Below are 24268 nucleotides of genomic sequence, written 5' to 3'. Positions count from 1 at the left end.
TTAACCTAAATGTCTGTTGACAGATGAGTGGATAAAGAAAAGGTAATATACACATACAATGGAAAATTATTCTACCTTAAAAAAGAAGGGAATCCTGACATTTGCTATAATATAGATGGACCTGGATGACATGTTGCTGAGTGAAATAAGCCAGACACAGAAAGACAAATATGGCATGGTATCACTTACAAATAGAACCTAAAAAAGTCCAACTTACAGTATCGGAGCATAGAATAGTGGTTAGCAGGGCTGGAGAAAGGGGACATGGGGACAGGCTGGTCAAAGGGTACAAAGTTTCCATTATGCAGGATGAGTAAGTCCTGGAGATCCAATATACTGACTATAGGTAACAATATTGTAAACTTAAAATGTGCTAAAAGGATGGCTCTTCAATGTTCTCACCACACACACACACACACACACACACACACACACAGTAACTACGTGAGGCGATGGGTGTTAATCAGCGTGATTGTGATCATTGCACAATGTGTGCGTACACAAAGCATCACCTTGTATGCCTTAAATACATGTACTTTTCACTTGAAAAGCAGGGAAGTGATGTGGGACAGGGAGGACATGCTGGGCAGGGCTCCGGACAGCAGGTGGCCGCTGGCCACTGGATTGGCAGTTATTTGCCACCCTTTAAGCTTCTGGCACAGAGGAAATACTTAATTCTCTGTGACAGGATCACGTGACAATCCCTAGCGAACCTGCTCACACCCCAGCACAATGCTCAGGGAGCAGTTTCCTCAGCAGCTGAATCCTTCCTCTGTTCTAGTCCCACTTTGAACAGGTGTAATTAGCTTTCACGTATAGTTGCCAAATGTAGCAAAAAATAAAAATAAAAACCACTGTGGAGGACACACTTGTGCTGCAGCTCCCCAACTTATCCTCTGTGTGCAAAGTGACACAAACGACACAGCAAAGGCGCTGCCTGTGTTCTGGGCATAGCACCCAAACAGGTCATGCAGCCCTGGGCCCCCAAAGCCGCACAGCCAGGGTGCATCTGCAGGGCTGATGGCTCCTGGCTCACCAAAACTTTGGCGTTCAGCCCTGTGATGGTCAGCGAGCGGCTCCCCTTGCAGCCTCCGACTTCTCAGCCCCCCTTCCCCATCAGTAAACACTTTCAGAGCTGCAGCAGGGTCCCGTCTGTCCACCGGTCTTGTCCAGTCCTTGGACGGTCTCCAGGAGATTTTAACATGCTGCTTCTTCACGTGATTCTGGTCAGACTCTCCCTATCCGTCCTGCCTGTGCTGAGTACATGCCCAGACTTCCTCCGATGCGCCCTGTGGGTTACACGCTTGAATTTGTCCTGTTACTCACTGGGCCCTTGGGTTTTGTAATTCATTTCAGTAAAGTCACGTTTTACGTTCCCCACAATGCTTTCTTGCACTGGAGTTCCCCCTGGCAGTCCAGTCCTATTTCACGGATACGATATTGTCCTGAGTGTTGTCCCAGGCTCTCTGTTCATCCACATTTTAAAGAGTTGTTATTACAGAATTCTACATTTGAAGCCTATGTAACTTCACTAACCATTGTCACCCCAATAAACTTTAATCAAAAAAAAAGTTCTTGCCTATTTCTGAGTTCGCACCGTCACCTCTGGGCGGATTGATCTCGTCTGCCTGTGGCCCTTCTGTCCTGACACATCTGAGGGCCTCGCAGGTGCCTGGAAACCTGGAGATTTACAAGTAAAGAGCGAAGCTTAGGATACTTGGAGCTGCTGAAGGAGTCCCCTGAAGGAGTCAGCCGTGTGGCTCTGTCACACCTGCCGTCTCCACTTTCACTCATTCCAGTCTCAGAGGGTAGCCTTAACTTCCGTCTTGAGGGTCACTTTCCACTGGTCCTAAGATCACCTACAACAGAGATGAGATTATAAACAGATGAAAAAGCCCAAAGATCAAATTCGAGTTCAGTGCATTAATGAAGTGTTTCTGGATCATGAACAAGTCTGTGTTTACATTCCAGTTCTGTATTCTGTCTCTCTGGGCTAACTGCTTCTCTCCTTTGGTGGAATTCTAAGAAACACACTCATGGCTCGCAGGTATAAACAGGAAGGAGGAATAGACTTGCACGTTACCCACAATGTACACCACCTGGTCTCTGGGAAGACGGGTGCATGCCAACTGGAAGACTTGGCTGAGGAGGCAAGGAGACCCCGCTGAAGGGCCAACTTCAGGCCCTTTAAGTAGCAGTGCTGTTTGTATGTAGCTGCAAGAACCCTAGAAGCAAATACCATGTATCTTCTTCAAGCAGTTCCCTCTGACAACAGAAATGTAAATGCATCTGCTCCATGTGAATGCTCGGAAACACCACAGTTTACTATGATGTTAAAATTAAATGAAATGCCATTTCAGGAAGGAAAACCCAGAGTGGCCGTCACAAAAATCCAAATGGCAATATTTTCAGCAGCTGGTGAGTCACTCTTCTCCAGAAACAGACAGGGCCTAAGGCAGAAGACTGCATGGTCATTTCACACAGCGCTATTTCCAGTGGTGTGAACAGTCTTTGACACACAGGAGGGACCGAGATTATTCTCTGAGGCTTTCTACCTCTGAGGATGGCATTTCCTGACACACTGCTCAGGGGGTCCCATACAAATACGTCATAGTCCCAAGGCTAATCCATGTATGATATGCAGAATAATGTCACTAATGGACTCTCGATTTCCAGCTGATTCACCAAATACAAGTGGAGCGAATCCTAAGCCTTTCCAAACTATCTCTGTGCATAAGTCACACCAAACAGCCACCGTACAGTGCTGATGGGTTATGGCTGGTGAGTTCAAAAATAACAGTGGCTTTCTGAATGAATAAGCAAGCGCTCCTATTCAATGAGTGACTTAACTCCGAGCAGCCCTGTTAGGGAGATGTCATGGTTGCCATTCTACAGATGAGCACACTGAGGTTCAGAAAAGGTAAGCAACTCAGCCGAGTTCACAGTGGGGGGATGATGCCAAGCAGGGCACTGTGACTGGCAAGACAGGCCCTGCCTGGCACCCTTGCTGCTTGGCTGCAGGTGGCATTCTGTGGGTATTCCCAGCCCAGCGCAGGGGCCTGGGAACGGGGGCTGTGGGAGAGAAGTCCCAGACCCTCTTCCACACTGGCCATGCTTGTCCCTTCCCCAAAGTGCTCCATTTCCCTCTCAATAAGTGTCGCCTTCCCCCAGCAGGAGTGGATTAAACCTTCCTAGAAGTGCAGCTGTGTGTCAACAGGATCCCTGAACTTGTGCAATGGCTGGCAGTGTGCCCAGGTGAAGTGGGACACGTGTGGGGGAGGAAGGATTACTTTGAGGTATTTTGCATGTGTTTTCTCTGAAACTGCAGGTTCTGTTACCGATCTACACTGGTCCACGACGGTGGCTGGATCAGAGGCAGGGCGGGCACCATCTTTAAGCTAGCTCTCCAGCCAGGGGCTGCCTGCCAATCATCATAGAAAAAGCTGCAGCCTGCCCTGCCCAAGAGCTGGACCCACAGGGCCACCATGGAGGACACCGACTGCTCTCAGAGTCCAGTGAGATGTTGTTAAATGGGGCCCGTGGGGCCGCAAACCAAGCCATCTGGTGCTATGGAGGTGAATATCCTGACTTGACACCAAAGCCTCTACTTCGTGCTCAGTGACACTCGCTCCACTTTGCACTTGTCCTTTCAGATGCGGTTTATCTCTCAGTGGGGACCTCGTGCACCATCCGGCGCATGTGGGGTTAGCACTGCCATGTGTGTCGAGACTCACAGGCACCCCTTCTGAATCACGCAAACACCTGATGGCCCAGCTCGCGTCCAGTACCACGCGAGCCTGCACTTCCTACGCATAAAGTTGGAGCCTGAGGTCTTCAGACAACTGGATAAAGCTACACGTCCACATCGGGTGTTTGTGTGTACAATGATTCAGAAGGGGTGTCTATGAGTCTCAACACACACAGCCATGCTGACCCCACACGCACCAGATGGTGCCGAGTGCCTTCACGTACGAGGTGTCAGCGTCCATGGCAGCGGCACCCTTGTGTGACCGCGTTGCCCGCTGAGGCCCAGGAGCACCAGAGCCGGCTCCAGCCCACGTGCTGCTTCAGAAACTCTCCTCCAACCACGCCAGCCCCACCTCAGCCTCCCGCACATTCCACCAGGGCACGTACCCTACAGGCTGTGGAGTAGGCGTCATGCTTATTCTGATAATAAGCAAATGCCAGTAGTTCCAAGATTAGAAATTGGGTGAAGAGGATCACAGTATAGCTTTTAAAAAGAAGGATAATGGTTTAAAAAATTTTTTTTAAAAGATTGATTGTAATGTAGTAAATATCAGTGTTTGTCAACTTTGAGGATTGTGGAGTGTGAAGAACGTTCCTGGTCAGCACCAATTCATAAAGGAACATCCAGTGGATATCAGTGAAGCTCGGGGCGTGACCCCGCATCTCCGGTTCTCTCTGCTCACCCCTAGCAACATTGGTTTTGAAGTTCCCAAGACTTTCGTGTGTTGAAAACTCCACCACATTCACATCAGTCCTCATGTCTCCTTTGAGCTTCAGAGAGCCGACCTGATATCTGCACTTGGATGCCTCGTGCTTATCTCGAACCAAAGACGTCCAAACGGGCAGCTCTGCTTCCGCCGCCCCACACAGTCCCCCAGTTTCCTCCATCTGCGTAGAACCACTATCAGCCTGGTTGCTCAGAAACCTGGGGCTCTTGCTTGATTTCTGCCTCCTGTCCCCACACTTGCCATCTGTCAGCAAGTCCTACTGTCCACCTTCACGATGTAGTGAAGCCGTCTACCATTCTGGCTCTGTCCACCTGGACAGCTGCTGCCTTCCTCGGGCTCGGCCGCAGCACTGCTGACATTGGGGCTGGGTGACACCTTCTCTCGGGGGTGGGCGTGGGGAGGGCCTCCCATGCAGGTGTGGGCAGCACTCCTGGCCCCACCCACTCGATGCCTGCATCTCCCCATCCCCCACTCCGGCAATCGCCATCCGCCAGACACCTCCAGGCATTGCCAAATATCTCCTCGGGTTGAGATCTTCCAGTCCATTTTCTGTCCAGAAGAAACATGAGGCAGCAATGTTCTTAAATCTTAATCAGATAATTTCACTGCCTTGATTTAAAATGCTCAGTTGGATATAGAATATATATACCCTGTTGGATACAGAATAAAATCGGAACTCTTTACCAGGAGACGCCGAAGGCCTCATCTGACCAGACACTTCCCACAGCCCCAAGCTCTCCTCTCACTCACCCACCACCAGCTAGTGCTGTGGGCTGATGGCCTATGTCCCCACAATTCATGTGCTGAATCCCAATGCCCAGAGAGATGGAGTTAGGAGGTGGGGCTTTGGGGAAGTGACTAGGTCAATGAGAGCGGAGCCCTCATGAAGGGATCAGTGACCTTATAAAAGAGCCCCTGAGAGCCCCTCATCCCTCCCTCCATGTAAGGGCACAGGAGAAGACGCTGTCTGTGTACCAGGAAGTGGGTCCTCACCAGATGCCAAATCTGCTGGGACTTTGACCCTGGTCTTCCAGCCTCTAGACTGAGAAATGAATGTGTGTTATCTAGGGCCCCAGCTATGTTCTATTGGGCAGCCCAGGCTGCCTAGAGCAGCCTTCTTTCACTCTGTGGATGCCGCCCGGCCCTTTCTCACATGGCCTTTGATCAGGCTGTGCCCTCTGCCTGGAGCCCTTCAAGTTCAGCATAAATGTCAGTGTGGGGACAGAGCCCCAGAGAGTAGTTTACAGGCTCTCAGCCTCACGTGGAAGGGTGCTGGCTCGGGTGGTGAATGGCCGTCGGCTGTGGCTGATTGGCCGTCGGCTGTGGCCAGTTAGCCAATTGGCCGCTGGTATAACTGCTGCGACTACGGAGGACTGCCAAGGATTGCCGAGGAGCCAAGCAGAGCCGAGCAGAGCCGAAGAGAGCAGAAGAGGAGAGCCGAGGAGAGGGGAAGAGGAGAGCCGAGGAGAGCGGAAGAGGAGAGCCGAGAGAGGGGAAGAGGAGAGCGGAGAGAGAGGAACAGAGTCGAGAGCGTGGAGGAGAGTTGTCGGTCGGTCAGTTGGCGGAAAAGCAGACGGCTGGTCACGCGTCCGGTGGGCCCAGCCTCCAGTGAGACCATAGTGGTATGACTCCCCTACCTATGGCTCCGTGGGTGTTCCTTTTCGGCCTCACCATATCCTGCGTTCTTGTGTGGGGAGCGGGAGCAGAGACCCCGCAGGCCGCCCCACCTGAAAGATGGCGCAGCGAGAAGGCCTCCACGCATGACAAATGGCGCAGCGAGCAGGGTCTCCCGCACGACAGTCACCACCTCAGAGACCTCCATCCCTGGCTATGCCACCTGCACCCTGTTATTTTCCCTTGGCCATTTATTTCCTGCGCTGGGGCTGCCCTGTTTCCCTGGCTTTTGTCAGGTGAAAGATGACAGGAAAGCATATTTCAGAAGAGATGACAGCACGCACAGAGGGACAGGACAAAGCCTGGTGGTCCGAGGGGCAGAAGGGGCCTGTGGCAACAGGAGTCAGTGAGGACATGGACGGAGACAGGGGCCAATCAGATTCCACTGTGCACGAAGACTCAGAAGACAGCACCTGAGGTATTCAGAGCCAGTCACCTCTCTAGGTCTGGTGTGGAACATGAATCCCTGGGCTCATTGAACTGTAATTGAAATATGACAAATAAATGGGAAAAGGGAACTATTCCTGGAATTTTCCATATTATTTGGACAAGGATGATGACTGAGGGTGCTCACTGGCTCTGTTGTCGCTGAGTGGGTGTGGGGACAGAGCCCCAGAAAGTAGTTTACAGGCTCTTGGCCTCACGTGCTGTAGCCAGTTAGCCAATTAGCCGCCAATATAACTGCTGCGGCTACGAAGGAGACCCGAGGAGAGTGGAGGAGAGTGAAAGAGAGTCGTCGGTGGGTTGCAGACAAAAGGGACAGCAGGTCGCACGTCCAGTGAACCCAGCCTCCAGTGAGACCGTAGTGGTATGACTCCCCTACCTATGGCTCCGTGGGTGTTCCTTTTTGGCCTCACCATATCCTGCGTTCTTGTATGGGGAGCGGGAGCAGAGACCCTGCAGGCCTCCCCGCACGACAAATGGCGCAGCGAGCAGGGTCTCCCGCATGACAAATGGCACAGCGAGCAGGGTATGGCGCCGGCCAAGGCTCTCCGAGGGATGGTAGAGCAGTTTGTGCGTGTGAAAACGCAGTCTCAGGAAGCCCATGAGGAGCCGCGCCAGAGAGGGGGAGCACAGTCTGCCTGGGAGAGACGTGACCCCTCGGTGAATTGGTGGTCCTCTCGAGCCTCCGGATGGCATGCCGCCCTGTTGGCCATAGCAGGCATTACCGGCTTTTTGGTGGGCTGCTGCTGTAGGCTCCGAGGGCTGTGGACATCTTACATTGAGGCCTCCACCCACTCAGACACCTGGCACGGTGAGCAAGATTCCGACCAGGTAGGAATGGCGTCTGACTCTGGGCAGGAGGATGTATGGCCCCCACACAGTGTGTGGTGTCTGGTGGCCACTGTTCTCAAGGGTTGGACCCCCAAGGAGGGGTGGGAGGACATGGACGGCTCTCCGGCCAGCGTGGAGAGGGCCCTGCAGGCTCTGGCTGAGCAGTTGCCAGAGGAGGAGGCTACAGCCGGCCGTGTGGGCTGGATGTTCCTCAAGGCCTTGAGTCTCAACACGGAAAATGTGCTTAATGAAGTGGCCCGGGTGCCTGACCAGGTGTCCCGGTTGGAAGCGCTGGAAGCCCGGGTCCGCCTGTTAGAACAGGGGCCCCACAGTGGAGACTCTGAGGCAGAGGCGGAGGAAGCAAGTGGAGACAATGTAGCTCCCAACCCCCAAGCCCGGCCAATCTTGAAGCAAAGGGTAAAATGTGAGCAACCTTTGGGCCCCGGGGGCGTTGCTGCCGGCAACCCAGCTGTGACTGAGTTCACAACCTACACCCCTTACACTCCCACTGAGTTACAGGAGCTGGGGAGGCGGTACAGACAGAGCCCTGGAGAGCCAGTCTCGGCTTGGCTATTACGTTTATGGGATGAGGGAGCAGACAACATTCTCTGCTCCCCAGGCGAGATGGAAAAGCTAGACTTCGTGACAGTGCATCCGTCCCTGCGACAAAGGTTACAAAACTGCCATAGGTTGGCCAACAACCAAGGCAACCATTCTCTAATGGCGTGGCTCACAGCTGCGGTACGCACAGTATGGGAACAGGCTGGCGAGCTGCCAGACACTGTGAGTCAATGGCAGTCATATACGGAACTTACGCAAATAATCCGTGAAATGGGTATGAGACATGCTATTTTTAACCTCAACATGCAGGGCCCAGATGACGAGCTTTTTACTGCCAGCATGAGAGATCTGGTTTTGGATACTGCACCTGCGAGTGCTTTTGGATCCTTGGTTGCTATTCTTACACCGTATGTAGGGCGACGGATCCATGAAGTTACAACTGCCATGGCCACCCTAGGGGATGTTGAAAGCCGGAGGCGAAGGAAGTTAAGACAGGAGGTCCGCACAGTTGAGACCTGGAAGCCCAAACCAAAGGTAAAGAGGCGAGGTCGCGGGCCTCAGAGAGTAACATGCGCACAGATGTGGCGTGATCTCGTGGCAGCAGGGGTCGATAGGAAGAAAATAGACCAGCAACCCAACGTACTCCTGCTTGAACTTTGGAAACAGTTGCGTCCGGAACAACAATTCCGGAGAAGCATAAAGGAGGAGTCTGGGAAAGCGCGACCCGTGTCCCTCCAGGACTTCATGCAGCCGCTTGAGGCCGACTCCTTTCAGCTTGATTAGGGGTGGGGCCAAGGTACCCGGTCAGAGGGGACGAGCAGGGACTGGAGGCCCCACGTGGAACTGTCCATACATTGGTCCCCTTCGAATGTCCAGAGGGTTTTGGCTCTAGTTGACACTGGTGCTGACTGCAGTCTCGTTTATGGGAACCCAGAACTGTTCCCCGGACCAGCAGTCTGCATTGATGGCTACGGGGGAAAAACTGTGACTGTGAAAGCCGTTTCCTTACCACTGGGTATAGGAAGGCTCCCTCCTCATACCTACAAGGTTTATGTCTCCCCCGTTCCGGAGTATATTCTAGGGGTGGACGTGCTACATGGCCTCAGCTTACAGACGTCGGTAGGAGAGTTCCGTCTCTGGATCCGGGTGGTGAAAGTGGTGACACGCGGGCATGCTCACCACCCTCCTCAAGCGTTGCCACAGCCCTGGTGCGTGGTTACAGTGCGACAGTACTGCCTGCCAGGAGGACAGGAGGAGATTGGTCGTACAATATTGGAATTGGAGAAGGCACATATTGTGAGGCCAACGCACAGTCCCTTTAACTCCCCAGTATGGCCTGTCAAGAAGCCAGATGGGACCTGGCGAATGACTGTGGACTATAGGCAGTTAAATAAGGTGACACCACCCTTGCACGCTGCAGTGCCTTCAATTCATGATTTAATGGATCGTCTGACTGTCCGCCTAGGGACTTATCACTATGTAGTGGACTTGGCCAATGCTTTTTTCTCCATTGACATTGCACCCGAGTGTCAAGAGCAGTTTGCTTTTACGTGGGATGGGCGTCAGTGGACTTTTCAAGTCCTTCCGCAAGGATACTTGCACAGCCCCACTATCTGCCACGGGCTTGTGGCCCAGGATTTGGCACAGTGGGATCACCCATCCTCTGTGGCCTTGTTTCATTATGTTGATGACATTCTGTTAACCTCAGATTCTCTTTCTGATTTAGAGCAAGCAGCTCCCTCTCTTCTCCGCCACCTGAAGTCACGCGGCTGGGCGGTGAATGAGGAAAAGGTCCAAGGCCCTGGCTTATCCATCAAGTTTTTGGGTGTTGTGTGGTCGGGTAAGACAAAGGTTATACCTGAGGCAATCATTGACAAAATACAAGCCTTTCCCCGGCCGACCAAGGTCTCCCAATTGCAGACGTATTTGGGTCTGCTAGGATATTGGCGGGCGTTTGTACCCCATTTAGCACAAATGGCAAGGCCCTTGTACAATATGATAAAAAAGGGGGCCTCATGGGATTGGACTGAGGCTATAGAGCAAGCCTTCGTTGCCACGAAACGGGCAGTGCAGCAGGCACAGGCTCTGCAAGTAGTGGACCCAGGCCGCCCATTTGAACTTGATGTTCATGTAACCCAAGAGGGGTATGGATGGGGCCTCTGGCAACGGCAGGAGCGTCTCTGGTCGCCAGTGGGATTTTGGTCCCAATTATGGAAAGGAGCGGAGGTCCGCTACTCTCTAATAGAGAAACAGCTGGCTGCTGTGTATGCAGCCCTAGTGGCCACAGAAGCCATCACAGGAACGGCACGCGTGTTGGTTAGAACAACATATCCTGTCCAGGGGTGGGTCCGTACGTGGACCCAGGGACCCAAAACGGGGGTGGCACAGACCACCACCCTCGCCAAGTGGGGTGCCTACTTGGAGCAACGTAGCACCCTTAGTTCAAGCCCTTTGAGCACAGAGCTACAACAGGTCCTGGGGCCTGTGGAGCTTGTAGCCCAGGCTGAGCCAAGTGCTCTGCCTAGAGGGGAGGACTTGGAGCCCTCGCCCTACAAAGAAGGACAGTCCCCAGTACCTGAGGATGCCTGGTTTACCGATGGTTCTAGCCGAGGGGCTGCAGCTGTTTGGACGGCTATTGGTGTGCAGCCCAAAACAGACACCATTTGGTTTGATACTGGGACGGGCCAGAGTAGCCAGTGGGCTGAATTACGGGCTGTGTGGATGGTGATCAGCCACGAGCCTGGGCCCCTAGTTATTTGCACTGACAGCTGGGCGGTGTTCCGGGGCCTAACGCTGTGGCTGCCTACATGGAAACACCAAAACTGGTTGGTGGGACACCGTCCACTGTGGGGTCAAGCCATGTGGCAGGACCTCTGGGACCTAGGGCAGAAAAAGGAGGTGACCTTAATGCATGTCACAGGTCACTCCCCCTTAGTGTCCCCAGGTAATGATGAAGCAGACGCCCTAGCACGGGTACGATGGTTATAGCGGGCTCCTGCCACTGATGTGGCCCACTGGCTGCATAGGAAATTATAGCACGCTGGAAGCCGAACCATGTGGCAGGTGAGCAGACGCTGGGGCCTGCCTTTGAAATGGCAGGAGATAGCAGATGCCTGCTATGACTGTGCCGTCTGTGCCCAGGACAGCCCCCAAAGGCGGAGGCTCCCCTGGGAGACACAGCAGATTACGCGAGGGAGGGTGCCCCTCACTCGCTGGCAAGTGGATTACATTGGACCCCTGCCTAAGGCCCGCAATGCGATATATGCATTTACAGCAGTGGACACTGCTACGGGGTTGATGTTTGCTTGGCCCTGTACGGCTGCGGATCAGCGGCATACAGTGGTCGCCCTTACACGGCTGTGCGCCCTCTATGGGCGCCCCCAAGTCATTGAAAGTGACAGGGGTACCCATTTTACGGGGCAAGAAGTGCAGCGCTGGGCTGCCAGGATGGATGTGCAATGGTTGTTTCACACCCCGTACAATCCGCAAGCAGCTGGCATGATTGAACGTTATAATGGTCTTTTGAAGCAAGGTCTCCGGGTGTCAAAACACCCTCCCATGATGCGTGACTGGGCCTCGCGTCTATGGGACGTCCTGAGAGTCCTGAATGAGAGACCACGGAAGGGAGGGCCCGCGCCAGTAGAAGCTCTGCTACATCGAACGGCCGCTCCCATTCAATTACAAGTTACCACCAGTGAGACTCTGTTAAAGCCAGGCTACGGCAGAAATGGGAACATTTTGCTGCCAGCACCCACATGCTTGAAAGCAGGGGAACGGCAGCAATGGACTTGGCCCTGGCAGGTCAAAAGCCCCCACTGTCGGTGGTTGGGTCTGATAGCCCCATGGGGGGCCGGTTTGACTCATGATTTGCAAGTGACGCCAGGGGTGGTGGCTGAGTGGCCACCTCAAGTGACTGTAGTATACAGAGGTCCCGATACCGGGATGATTTTGCGAGGAAACTATGTGCTCTCACTATGGCCTATTATGGGGTCCCCTGTTCTGTTACATGTTGAAACTATGCAAGGGACCCCAAGCACTGCCATAAAGGTTTGGTACCACAAACCGGGAAAGGTGCCAGTGGCAGCAACCCTCCTTTCCCAGGACAAGAAGCTGGCATGTATCCTCCCAGATGGAAGGAATTTGCCATTGTTGGTTCCTAAGACTACCGTTTCTTTTCGTCCGTAGGTGTCAGTAGGCTAATATGGCACAGGGACCCTCGCGGAAGACGCTTGTCACCTAGATTGTGAGGCGAGAACCTGTAGGGGTGGAGTGTGGGGACAGAGCCCCAGAAAGTAGTTTACAGGCTCTCGGCCTCACGTGGAGGAGTGCTGGCTCGGGTAGTAGATGGCCGTCAGCTGTGGCTGATTGGCCGTCAGCTGTAGCCAGTTAGCCAATTAGCCGCCAATATAACCGCTGCGGCTACAAAGGAGAGCCGAGGAGAGTGGAGGAAAGTGAAAGAGAGTCGTCGGTGGGTTGCAGACGAAAGGGACAGCAGGTCGCACGTCCAGTGAACCCAGCCTCCAGTGAGACCGTAGTGGTATGACTCCCCTACCTATGGCTCCGTGGGTGTTCCTTTTTGGCCTCACCATATCCTGCGTTCTTGTATGGGGAGCGGGAGCAGAGACCCTGCAGGCCTCCCCGCACGACAGTGGGTATTGCATGTTCACTGTCATGGGTCCCTTGGGGTGTGGATCAAAGGAGGCCACCGTCTAAGCCCTAAGGTGGCTTCACACTGTGGCTCTACGCAAGGGCCTTCGATCTAATGTGTAGACCCAAATGACAAAACTCCGTGGGCGTCTTCCTAGGGAAATTGTCCCTTGCTTCCCTCAAATTCTGAAAGAGCTCTGCACCCAGGGACATGCCGAGACCTGAGCACGAGGCATGTTACTGCCGCTCACGCAACAGGAGCACGTGCATCATCTGTGTCAGACTCACGCTCACCGAGCCTGCAATTCCGCGGACCAAAGGCACTGCCGGCGGGATCCATGTCCCCCCCCCAGCAGCAGACTGCGAGGTCACGGTCACTGGTCAGCGGAGCCCAAGCGTCAGTGTCACCAGCTCTGCAGTAACTGCAGAGGCCACACCTGCTAGCTTCTGATATCCTGTGTGTGGACCTGCCCAAGAACCAAGTTCAAGGATCCTCTCTGAAGGTTAGAAAAGAGGTTGGAGAACATGTATAAAGATTGTTCCGGACTTTGGGCAACAGTATAGGAAGAGAGACCTTCTCAAGTCAAGAAACAAAAGAAGTTTTATTGTTTTTAAAGAAGGGAGCGATGGAAAATAGGAAAGAGTGTTTCTCACCATCAGTATTCAGGATAGCAGGAACACTGACGTAATCCAGCAGAACAAAGGCAGAAGGCCTAACACAGGACTCCTGCAAAAAGCACACACTCATAAAAGCCTGGGAGGAACTCAGGTCACGGACTTGCTGTCAGATTTCCTAGTGATTTTCTAAGTAAAAACATTCTTGAACTTTCCGGAGTGTGGAAAGAATGGTGGCACTGGCCAATTCATATATCTTGCTGGAACAGTTGGACTTCCAGGAAGGAAACTTGGAAACAGTGGTCTTGCTCTAAGACCTTCCTAATCGGAGGTTCCATTTTTATATTTTTTCTGATTACCTTTAGAAGAGTTTGTGAAAACATCCACCACATACCAAACTTCTGACTTAAAAAGCTGGCTTCTCTTTCCAAAACTAAAAGTTGAAGTTTCCCATCCTCCAAGCCAGTGTGAGGAAAAGGAACCAGAGTCCAAGGTGAATACTACTGGCTACAAATCCTTGTCCTTCCTTGACTGTCTACATCCCGCACTCTGTGCTCTAAACAGACCGTGCTCACACTACACTCGCTCACACCTCAGAGCCCTCCCCCACCTCCTCGCGCTCCATCACCTGTCCTCGCACTTTGACCTTTTCCTATTGATAAGGCTCCATCAGGCACCGCCATGGCCCCCAGCAAGCACACCTGCATTTGCATGTGTGCAGGTGTGTGCGTGCAGACCTAGTCTGCAGGAGGCTCCTGTCTGCTTGTGCTTTGTTCCCAGAGCCTTCCACCTTCCTCCCCCCCATTAGGACCAGCCTCACTTTCAATTCAGGCCACCACCAATACCTTCAAGTCTTTCTAAGTCACTTTACTACAATTATTCCTTCCTTTCGTCACATCAGTAAATTCATTCAATAAATTCAGGAACTGTATAAACACTTTTTCCTATGCAGGACACTATGGGTGACATGAAACATGTAAGAAAGTATCTGTTCCACTTAGAGATCAAAACCTAGTGAGGAAAATCAGATGTTTAGATAGCTATAATTCAAGGAGCCGCGGCACGGCCACATGGACCGTGCTTAGAAACACTTACCAGGCGACTTTCACCCACCACCACCCATGCTGGGACCACAGGGCCCTGGACCTTTGGGCAGGGCAGACGGGAGGAAACCAGGGTGACGGAGGTGGGTGCTGACCCCACGGTCTAATAAAAAAATGCAGTGTTCAGACGTGACCTAGACAGAAATGCACTTCCTGGACGAATGCAACACGAAAATGGGTCATGCAGCAAAAGAAGCAGTGGATGATACTCAGAGTTGCAGGGAGGCACCAACATATTCCAGAAAGAGAAGGAAAGGAGGGGAAGGTCCAGGTGAGCAGGGCAAAGGGGTAAAGGCTGTGAAGGCTTTAGCCAAGTAGACCAGATTTCTGGGTAAGACTGATTCCAGCAGGAAGCTAAGAGGGAAGCTGGTCCCAAAGGGAGCTAGCATGCCCGCCCAGCTGGAGGGCTGCAGCCCAGGAGCCCCTCCCCCAGCACCAAAAGGTGCCAGGCTTGGGCCTAGCCCTTGGACCTAATGACTTTCCCTATGAATGTTTTCATTTGTGCTACTTTATTAATTGAAGAAGAGCTGTACACATGAGGTAAAGCTCATACAAGTCATTCAAAAGGGTATATAATAAAACTGTAGAACGTGGGTGGTAGCTATACAGAGTCATTGCCACTCCTTCAACGTTCAGTTGGTTTGAAATGTTCATGTGATGTGGTGGAGAGACAATAAGTCCCCACCTTGTCAAGCACAAGCCATCCTGCTCCCTAAAAATTCTGCCCTCATTACAGGAAGTGAGAAGAGCCAAGTTAGGAATGAAGGGGTCATGGGCACGCCCAGGGCAAGCACATCAGCTGGCCTAAGGCTGGCCTGTGCACCCCCTGCACCCAACACACTGGGCTGGGCAGGAGTGAACTCATACAGGATCAGCTCCCAGAACCTAAGAGCTTATTGTCACCCTGAGAGGGAACGTGCACACAGCACCACAGGGCAACATGTTTTTTTTAACTGAAATAAAATTAAAAGATGAGAATAATCCTGCCCCATTGATTTCATTGATCACATTGATATGATGGTTAAATGAAATATTTATGTGTAAACACTAACTCACTATATGAAATACAAAAGTTATTAAAGTTTCAACAAGTTAATATGTACCAACTTACATGATTCACTGTTTATGAGTGACTTTCAGTGATATGTCATTGAACCATACATAGAAAGTAAGTACTTTGCCCAAAATATCAAAATCTCCAGGCCCAGATAATGTCACTGCAGCATTCTACCAAACATTTCAAGAATTAACTATAATTCTACATGTCTCTTCCAGGAAACAGAAGAGGAGGGAACACTTATCAATTTATTTCATGAAGCTAGTATGACCATGATACCAAAACCAGACAAAGACAGTACAAAAAACCCCACAAAAACCTACAGACCAACATCCTCATAAATATAGACATAAAACTTTGTAAAAAATAGTAAATAAAATTCAGCATATATGAAAATAATTCTATACCATGGCCAAGTTTATTCCAGGGATGTAAGGCTGGCTCAATGTAATTTACCACATTAACAGGTTAAAGAAGAAAGAGCATATCAATTGATGCAGAAAAAGAATTTAATAAAAGTAACAGCCACTCATGGTAAAAAGAAAAAAGAGAACTCTCAGAAAAATAAGGATAAAAGGGATCCTTCCTCTACTTAATAAAACACATGTAAAACTAACAGCTAACTGTATACTTACTGGTAAAAGCCAGTGCTTTCCCCCTGAGACCAGGAACGAGGCAAAGAGGTCTGCTATCAGCATTCTTTTCAGCATGGTACTGAAAGTCCTAGCCATTGCAATAAGCAAAGAAAAGGAAATGGAAGGCATACTTATAAGAATGAAAGAAAGAAAACTGTCCCTCTTTGTAGATGACATGATTGTCTACCTAGAAAATCCCAAGGAATCAACCAAAAAAGCCTCAAGAGAGAGTTCAGCAGAATCACAGGATGCACAGAAAACCTACAAAATTAATTGTATCTGTAAATACTAGCTATGAATAGACACTAAAATTAAAAATAAAATGTAATTTAAATCACTGAAAAAAATGAAATACTTAGGTGTAAATCTAACAAATCACATATGCAATATGTATGCTGAAAATTACAAAATGCCAGTGAAAGAAATCAAAGAGAGTTGTCGCGAGCAGGGGTAGTGTACCGGGTAGTTCTCTCCAAGAGGCCTCAAAAGAAAAAGATTAGCTATGTCATCCTTGATCAGAAAGGTGATCAGCACCACGAAAGCCCCAGGGGCCATTGGTCCCTACAGTCAAGCTGTGTTAGTCGACAGGACCATTTACATTTCAGGCCAGATAGGCATGGACCCTTCAAGTGGACAACATGTGCCAGGAGGGGTAACAGAGGAAGCTAAACAAGCTCTTAAAAACATGGGTGAAATTCTGAAAGCTGCAGGCTGTGACTTCACTAATATGGTAAAAACAACTGTTTTGCTGGCTGACATAAATGACTTCGGTACTGTCAATGAAATCTACAAACAGTATTTCAAGAGTAATTTTCCTGCAAGAGCTGCTTACCAGGTTGCTGCTTTGCCTAAAGGAGGCCGCATTGAGATTGAAGCAGTAGCTGTACAAGGCCCTCTGACAACAGCATCACTCTAAGGGAACCTGGTGTTATTTAGTCTGGAAAATTATTAATGTTTTTAAATTAACATCTTAACTTTTATAATCGATGTTGGAAACTGTCAGACTGACAAAAATATTTGAAGTATTATGGAAATACCATATAATAAGGGGAATTGAATATGAATTAAAGATTAGATAATGGATCTAGTTACTGATATTATAAAGTACATTTATGCACTCTCACATTACTGGATGTGAGAAAAGAGACACCTTTGCATTGCACAGTTACTCAAATAAATAAAAGTAAAGGGGAATAATATGCAGGAAAGATGAGTTACTATTCCTGAGAAATAATAAAGAATACACCTAATTCAGTTAAATCCTATTAATTTAATGGTGTGACTATTTAGTTCTCATGTCAGATATATGATTCTGCTTTTACTTGAATAAAATTAAAGATTTAAGTTTGAATGGTAGAGGTAAAGGGAAAAAAAATGGACCAAAATTTTATTTAGCTAATATTTTTCTAACAGAAATAAAATAGACATGCAAATTAAAAAAAAAAAAAAAAAAAAAAAAAAGGAAATCAAAGAGGATTTAAATAAATGAAGAAATGTAGGGAGTTCATGGATTGGAAGACTCAACATAGTAAACATCCTGATTCTCCCCACACTGGTATAATACAGATATACAGATTTAGTGTAATTTTTGTTCAAACTGCCAGCAAGATATTTTGTAAATAAAGAAAAATTTTAGAATGTATACAGAGAGACAAAGGAACTAGAATAGCTAAGCCAATTTTGAAAAACAAGAATAAAGCGATGGAATCAGTCTAACTTCATTTCAAGATGGATCACAGACTTAAATGTAAAACACAAAACTATAAAATTCTTAGATAAAAACAGAAAATCTTTGGGATCTACGGCTGAATAGAGATTTCTTAGCGTTCACACCATCAACATGATCTATAGAAGGAAAAACTGATAAATTGCTTTCCATAAAAAATAAAACCTTTTGCATGGTGCTTAAGACCATGTTAGGATGATGAAAAGACAGACTACAGACTGTAAGAAAGTGTTTACAAACAATATACCCAACAAAGGACTAGCGTCTCAATTATGTAAGAACTTTTAAAACTCACCTCAAGAATAGAAAACAAACAATCCCAGTAGAAAGTGGACAAAAGACATGAAAAGACATTTCACCAAAGAGGATATACAGATGGCAAATAAGCACAAGAAAAGATGCTCCACATAATGACACTCAACATAATGAACCATCAGGGAAATAAATGCAAATTAAAGCTACAGTGAGGTACTGCCACACACCTATCAGAATGGGCCAATAAAAAGCACTGGCGACACCGGGTGCTGGCGAGGCTGGGGCGAAACCCGCTGGCTGGCTGGCTCACTCACTCACTCACTTACTGCAGGTGGGGAGGCACAGTGGTACAGCCACTCTGGGGAGCAGTCTGGCAGTTCTTTAAGGAATTAAACATGCAGCTTCCACACGACCCAGTAATCGTACTCCCGAGAAGGTGTAGCTCACACAGAAGCTTGCACACAAATGCTCACAAGCGCTTTACATGTGATGACCCAAACTGGAAACAACCCAGCGAATGGGTGAGCTGTGGTCCATCCACACCACGGAACAGCCCTCTGCAATACAAAGGAGCAAATGATATACACACACGCACACACACACACCCTGAGTGACTCTCCAGAGAACTGTGCTGAAGGAAAGAAGCCAAACAGTTACACACTGTTGCCTCCATTCATAGAACATTCCTGAAATGACAAACTTACAGAAATGGTGAGCTGGCAGCGGTTGCCGGGATTTAGGACAAGGCAGATGTCCTGTGTCTTGGCTGTGTCAGTGTCAGGGTCCTGGATGTGTTGTTGGATGTGTTGTCAGTGTCCTGGTACCGTGTGCACGATGCCACCACTGGGCACTCTGAGGTCCCCTCACCACTCTGAGGGGACCTGTGGCTTCGCTGTACTGTTTCTCCTACATGCACACAAAGCTGCCTTTACTTCAAATCAGAAAGTTTAATTAGAAAATGACAGGGCAGCCTGCCTTGTGCATCGGGAGGCCATGATACTGCACAGTGCGCAGAGCAGACCTGCCTGCTGACGCCGCACACCACTCCCTCCTGATGTCTTCTTACCTGGCTCGCATCCACTACCACACTGCCAGAAGCTGAACCTTGGCAAGTTTTAAGCCTCCTTATTTGACTGATTAATTTAAAAAACTCATGTAATTAACTTCATGATCTGGGCAGCTTTTTACATTTGAAGAAACCACTATTCATCAATCAAAAAATGTGAGACTTCTTCACCTCCTCTGCCAAAGCCACAGTGCTTCCTTCTAACAGGTTCAGGACTTCCCTCATCCCCATTGGCACACTGCGCACCACTAACTGTGGCCCAGCCTGGGGTGTGGGTCACTCACTGACCATCTGCTGCCCAGACGACCACAACACGCCTGCAATCCGTACTGCCAGACAGAACGCAGTCACATTTTCCCCATGCCCAGAAGAAGCAGAACAAAACGGTTGGTTGGTTGGCAAGAACTGGCAAGTTCTACTGGTTTTGACGACCAAACAAATGCTGGCTCTTGCTTCCTTTTCACCCCGACGTAGGTTCACTTCTGAAACTCAGCAGAGAAGCGTACGTAAGTCAAAGCTACAGCGGCTACCTTCTGCCTGGCTGTGACCCAAGTCCTCATCCCTGAACGCTTTCAGAAAAGAAAATGGCTATTCTCTGAGGTTTTTTTTTTTTTCCCCAATATTATCTCCTCTGTTTAGTCATAGTGTAGTTTCCAGTTCAATCCTTTGATTCACCACATGGAGGAAACAAGGCCCAAAGAGCTTAAATAACTTGCTAAAAGTTAGAGACAGAAATGGGGTCCCCAGGTTCCAGCCCCTCTGCCCTTATTTTGTCCCCCATCATGCTACCACCCTGAATGAGAGAATAAATGTGAAAGGAAATGTTAATTTTCCTAACCTTTTAAGATTGTTTTAAATAATTGGAGAAACTACCATACTGGTTACACTAAAAGTTATCAGAAAAGTAATGTGTCTTTATTTATAAAAATAACAATTATAAACACAGTCACACTGGACTTCAATATATAAATTTGAGGTGGATACAAACGTTCAGTCCATAACACACAGTAATGCTAAGATATCTTTAAGTTATATTAAAAATATAACATATAAAATATGAACTATAACCATGATTTATAACATATGCTTATTTATATTTTATAGTACATGAAAAACAGAAACATTTAAAAATCCATAAACATAAGAAGAAAAATAGTTACTGAATTTTGAATTTTGTTAAATATTATCAACAATAATTGTGCAGACAACTTGGACTCTCACATATTCCGAGGCTTAAGGCATCAGAGTTTCAACCTTTAGACACTGTTAACAAACTGTTCACGGACTGATTTTAGAGAAATGAAAGAAGAGCCCTAGAAACAGACATTGGAACGGAGCAAGGCACTTGGAGATGGGACATGGTACATGAAGCTCAGGGTCAAGTGCACGGTCAGCCGTGGCCAGAGGCCGAGTCCAGGGGCAGGCCAGCCGGCCCCACACGAGGGGCCAGGGACAACGCAGAGCACGGGCATTGGCAGGCAGGGAGGCTGGCCTTCCCCAGAGCACTGGCTGGATGACAGGCCTCTGTCCGGTTCTGGAGTAGGGTCAGAGGACATGGGGACGGGCCAACGCAGACAATAACATTCAAACCCAAATCTGTTCATTCTCAGACCCACGCCCCTCCCTCCTTTTGTAAGGGTCATAACCTCAGGCCCATGATGTTGAACAAGATTTCCACATTCTCCTGGTTTTGAAAACTAACCAACCAGCATCCCAAGAGACGAGGTGCAATGGGCCGACCTCTGATGCAACTGTATTAATACAATGATAGATTTCCTACGGTGAAGCAGCCCACCATCACTATATGTGCCAGTCTGCAGGTGAGCTCTGAAGTTCAGGCTAGTGACACAGTGACACGGAGCTCCCAGTACACAGAACCTTACTGAGAATGCAATGGAAAGCAACCACGTCAGATGTCAGAGTGCTGTCCTGTCGGCCACTTCTCCTGACTCGCATGCTGCATTCCAGTGGGATGAGTTTGGTCATGCTCTTCACCTTGGACTCGGGTGCCTGCACATCCTCACCTGCACCCCATCTCTCCTCTCTCCTCCTGCCCCACTCCCTGCCTCAGTGCTCTCCCTCTATCACCAAGAATGTCGGGGAGCCAACTTTTCCGAGGACCCTAGCCACCCACTTTCCTTGGGCTGTCACACAGCTCTGTGATAACAGGTGCCAGGGCTAGCAGTGACCCTGTTGTCATGGAGGTCCCCGGAGGGTGGGGAGTGGAGGTGGGGGGAAGATAGGAAACAACCACCATTAGTGCATGAATGCTGTGGCTCTTCCACCGCCCTCCTGCTTTCTGCAGTATCTCAGACACCGCCCTGCATCCATCACCCTCACTGCCCTCTTCTCCTTCACAGCTTTGTTAGTAAAAGAAAAAAGAGAGACTTTATAAAGTCGATCTTAGCTCAACCAGTCCACTTGCATTCAAAAGAAAACCTGACAGAAATCACTCCCATTCAGAAGGAAGGCTGAAAGCGGCTTCTGAGTCACACTCTCGTGTATGTTCCAAGTGCTCTCCTGGGAAAAAGTACCAACACGCATCACAGAGTTAGATGGAGTCAGAGAGGACGGAGGCTGCTTAAGCCCAACAGTCAGAGTAACACACAAGCAAAGGTCCAGCTTCCCATTTCAAACAGAGTCAGGACACAGGACGGCTCAGCTGGGGGTTCTCACGCAGGCATCGCATGAGACTCAGCCTAGGAGCAGCTGGGGCTGGAGGACCACTTCCCAGGGGCTTCCATTCCTCCCCACAGGGACCCCTCCACAGCTGCTGGCCTGTCTTGATGATATGTCAGTTGGCTTCCCTCAGAGCGAGTGTCCATGGTTCTAAAAATGTCATTAGGTCATGAAATTATCACAACTTTCTATATTTATGGGAAGCCAATATTTATGAGGCTCATCCTGTAGGGGTTCCCCACTCATTCAAAGGTGAGTACTAATAATACTCCTACTATTACGTATGTAGCCCACCATCTTCTACCGTTGCAGAGCCTGGTCCATCCGAATGAGAACCGACTTCCAGGATGAAGGCTCTTTTGACCTTCTGGCTGGAATGTGTGCAAATAGGATTTTTGGGAAAGAAGATCCTTGTTAAACTAAATTATTTGGGAAGAATAGGGACCTAGGGAAATAAGTCTGGTCCAGAAAGAAGAAAAGAAAGTGGGAGAAATATGTGGAACTGGTCCTGGAAGAAATGAGGTGGTCAGGCTCCGGGGAGGGTCTAGGAGTTTGATCTGGGAAGTCCCCTCCCCTTCTCCATCTTTATCTCCTCATTTCCCCTATTATACCCTCCTATTTTCCTTGATGTAATTATTCCCCGCCTGCCCCCACCCTCCCCACCCCCCGCTTCCATTTCTAAGCTGTCTCCATCAGATACTTCTAATAATAAACCTGGATCTAGCTCGGCAAGGGAAAACAGAAAGGACTAACAAACATGAAAATGTGCTCAAACACGCTAGTTAACATAAGAAATATAAATGAAAGCAAAAAGAGGGCTATGGAATACTGGATAACAGGAACACACTGGGACTACAATCACTAGATGGAATAGCAAGGTCGTGGGGTACGGGGCCTGTCCCTGTGCATCCGTTCTCGCATGTGGGCAGGAGAAGGACCTCCATTAATAGGACCCGTGACGAAGTCAGACTGGAGGAAAAGCAGGCTGAGGCCTCAGATCTGTACGTGTGAGTAGCGGCCAAGAGGACATCTCCAACATTCACTTCTTTCGAAGCACATTTCTCACAACAGCTTTTGCGGACCTCGCCATGGCTCCACCCTGCCAGTTGACTTCATTTTCAGCAAATGGCCTGAATTGCGCGGTTCCATTCTGAGCGCTCTTCAGCCTGAGAGGAACAGGGTTCCGCCTCTCAGCCTCCACGAACCTCTCCTCCTGAGCCAATGATTCTGTCCAGTCATGATCTTAAGGCCCACCTCTCCACCCAACATTCAATACTTTCTCTGTAGTATTTAGATCAACCGCTAGTTGCCACCTAAATTCAATTTCTAAGTGACACTTTGAGACCATCTTTCCATCGTCTTCCAATTGCCTCAGGATGCAGCCCAAATTCCCCAGTCTGGTGCGGTCAGCCCACCTGGGCCTAGCCCGTGCTTCTCGTGTTGTCTCTCCCCGTCATGTACTCTCTGACCCAGAGTCCAGTTTCCTCACTGTTCCCCATAAATGCCAAGTTCGTGTTGTCCTCCTGTGCCACACACTTTCCTCCTCTCTTTCCACTGAGGGAAACCCGTCAGGCCTTGAAGTCCCAACACTGCTAGCTAAGTCCTCTCCCTACCCCCCGGTGCCCACAGCACTTATTGTTAGAATAGTACTTTGTTATAGCACTGTTTGCTATACACTGTTGTTCATAAATGTCTCATCTCCCCCTCAAACACTGTAATATCTTTGAGAACGTAGCCCATATTACATGTAGCATTTCTTCTGTTTACTTACAAAAAAATAAGCATTTTGTTGTATACCCCTTAACAAACAACATCATGCTCAAGATCAAAATAGGGACTTTACAGGTGTTCATTGAATAGTACTGTGTTTTGGGGGTGGGGGAACATATTAAGAGCCATGTTCACCTGCATTCAGCAAACACACTAGGATATGGTTATAGGATCAAGACCTTAAGACTGACAGGATTCTGATTTCAGATGGACTAAAATAACTCCTATCTCCATTCACAAAGGTTATATAACCAGACCTGGACACGCAGGACATGCTAATGTCTTCCGGGAGAATTGAAGCTATTCTTCTCTGAGCACAGATGTCACAGGCTGACTGGGTTTCATCCGGGAGCAACATATTGTCTGGTTAAGTCTTTATATAGAAAGTGATTTGTCTTCCACTTTGCTATGTTAAGCAAGGTACAGCAAAAAAATTTCCACTGAACGAAACGTGAAATTTCTGCAATGGGCCCTCCATGGTGTTGTCAGAGAACACGGAATGCGTGGTGGCGTGGGACACACCGAATCTGGAGTCTGGCTGGCCGTCAGTCGCACGGCAATCTCAGGCAGATGGCGTTACATCTGAGTTTCACTTTCCCCGTCTATAAAATGGCAGCGGTGGCAACTTATACTCCAGTGTCACTTACACTTTATTTATATTTCTGAGTACAAACTCATACACTCTTTTTCATTCAATGTGTTCTAATGTATTATTGTCATTATTTATTTT

General features: G+C 49.0%; 1 pseudogene; it reads left to right on the top strand.

Annotated features, from left to right (window-relative positions):
• The first annotated feature begins 16481 nt into the window (after nucleotides 1–16481).
• LOC109438270 (2-iminobutanoate/2-iminopropanoate deaminase pseudogene) lies at nucleotides 16482–17296 on the top strand (annotated as a pseudogene).
• The last annotated feature ends 6972 nt before the right edge of the window (nucleotides 17297–24268 follow it).

This window comes from Rhinolophus sinicus, chromosome 1 (assembly GCF_057876585.1).
Source record: "Rhinolophus sinicus isolate RSI-liver-muscle chromosome 1, RSI-T2T, whole genome shotgun sequence".
NCBI lineage: Eukaryota > Metazoa > Chordata > Mammalia > Chiroptera > Rhinolophidae > Rhinolophus > Rhinolophus sinicus.
This window is presented reverse-complemented; position numbering and strand designations above follow the sequence as displayed.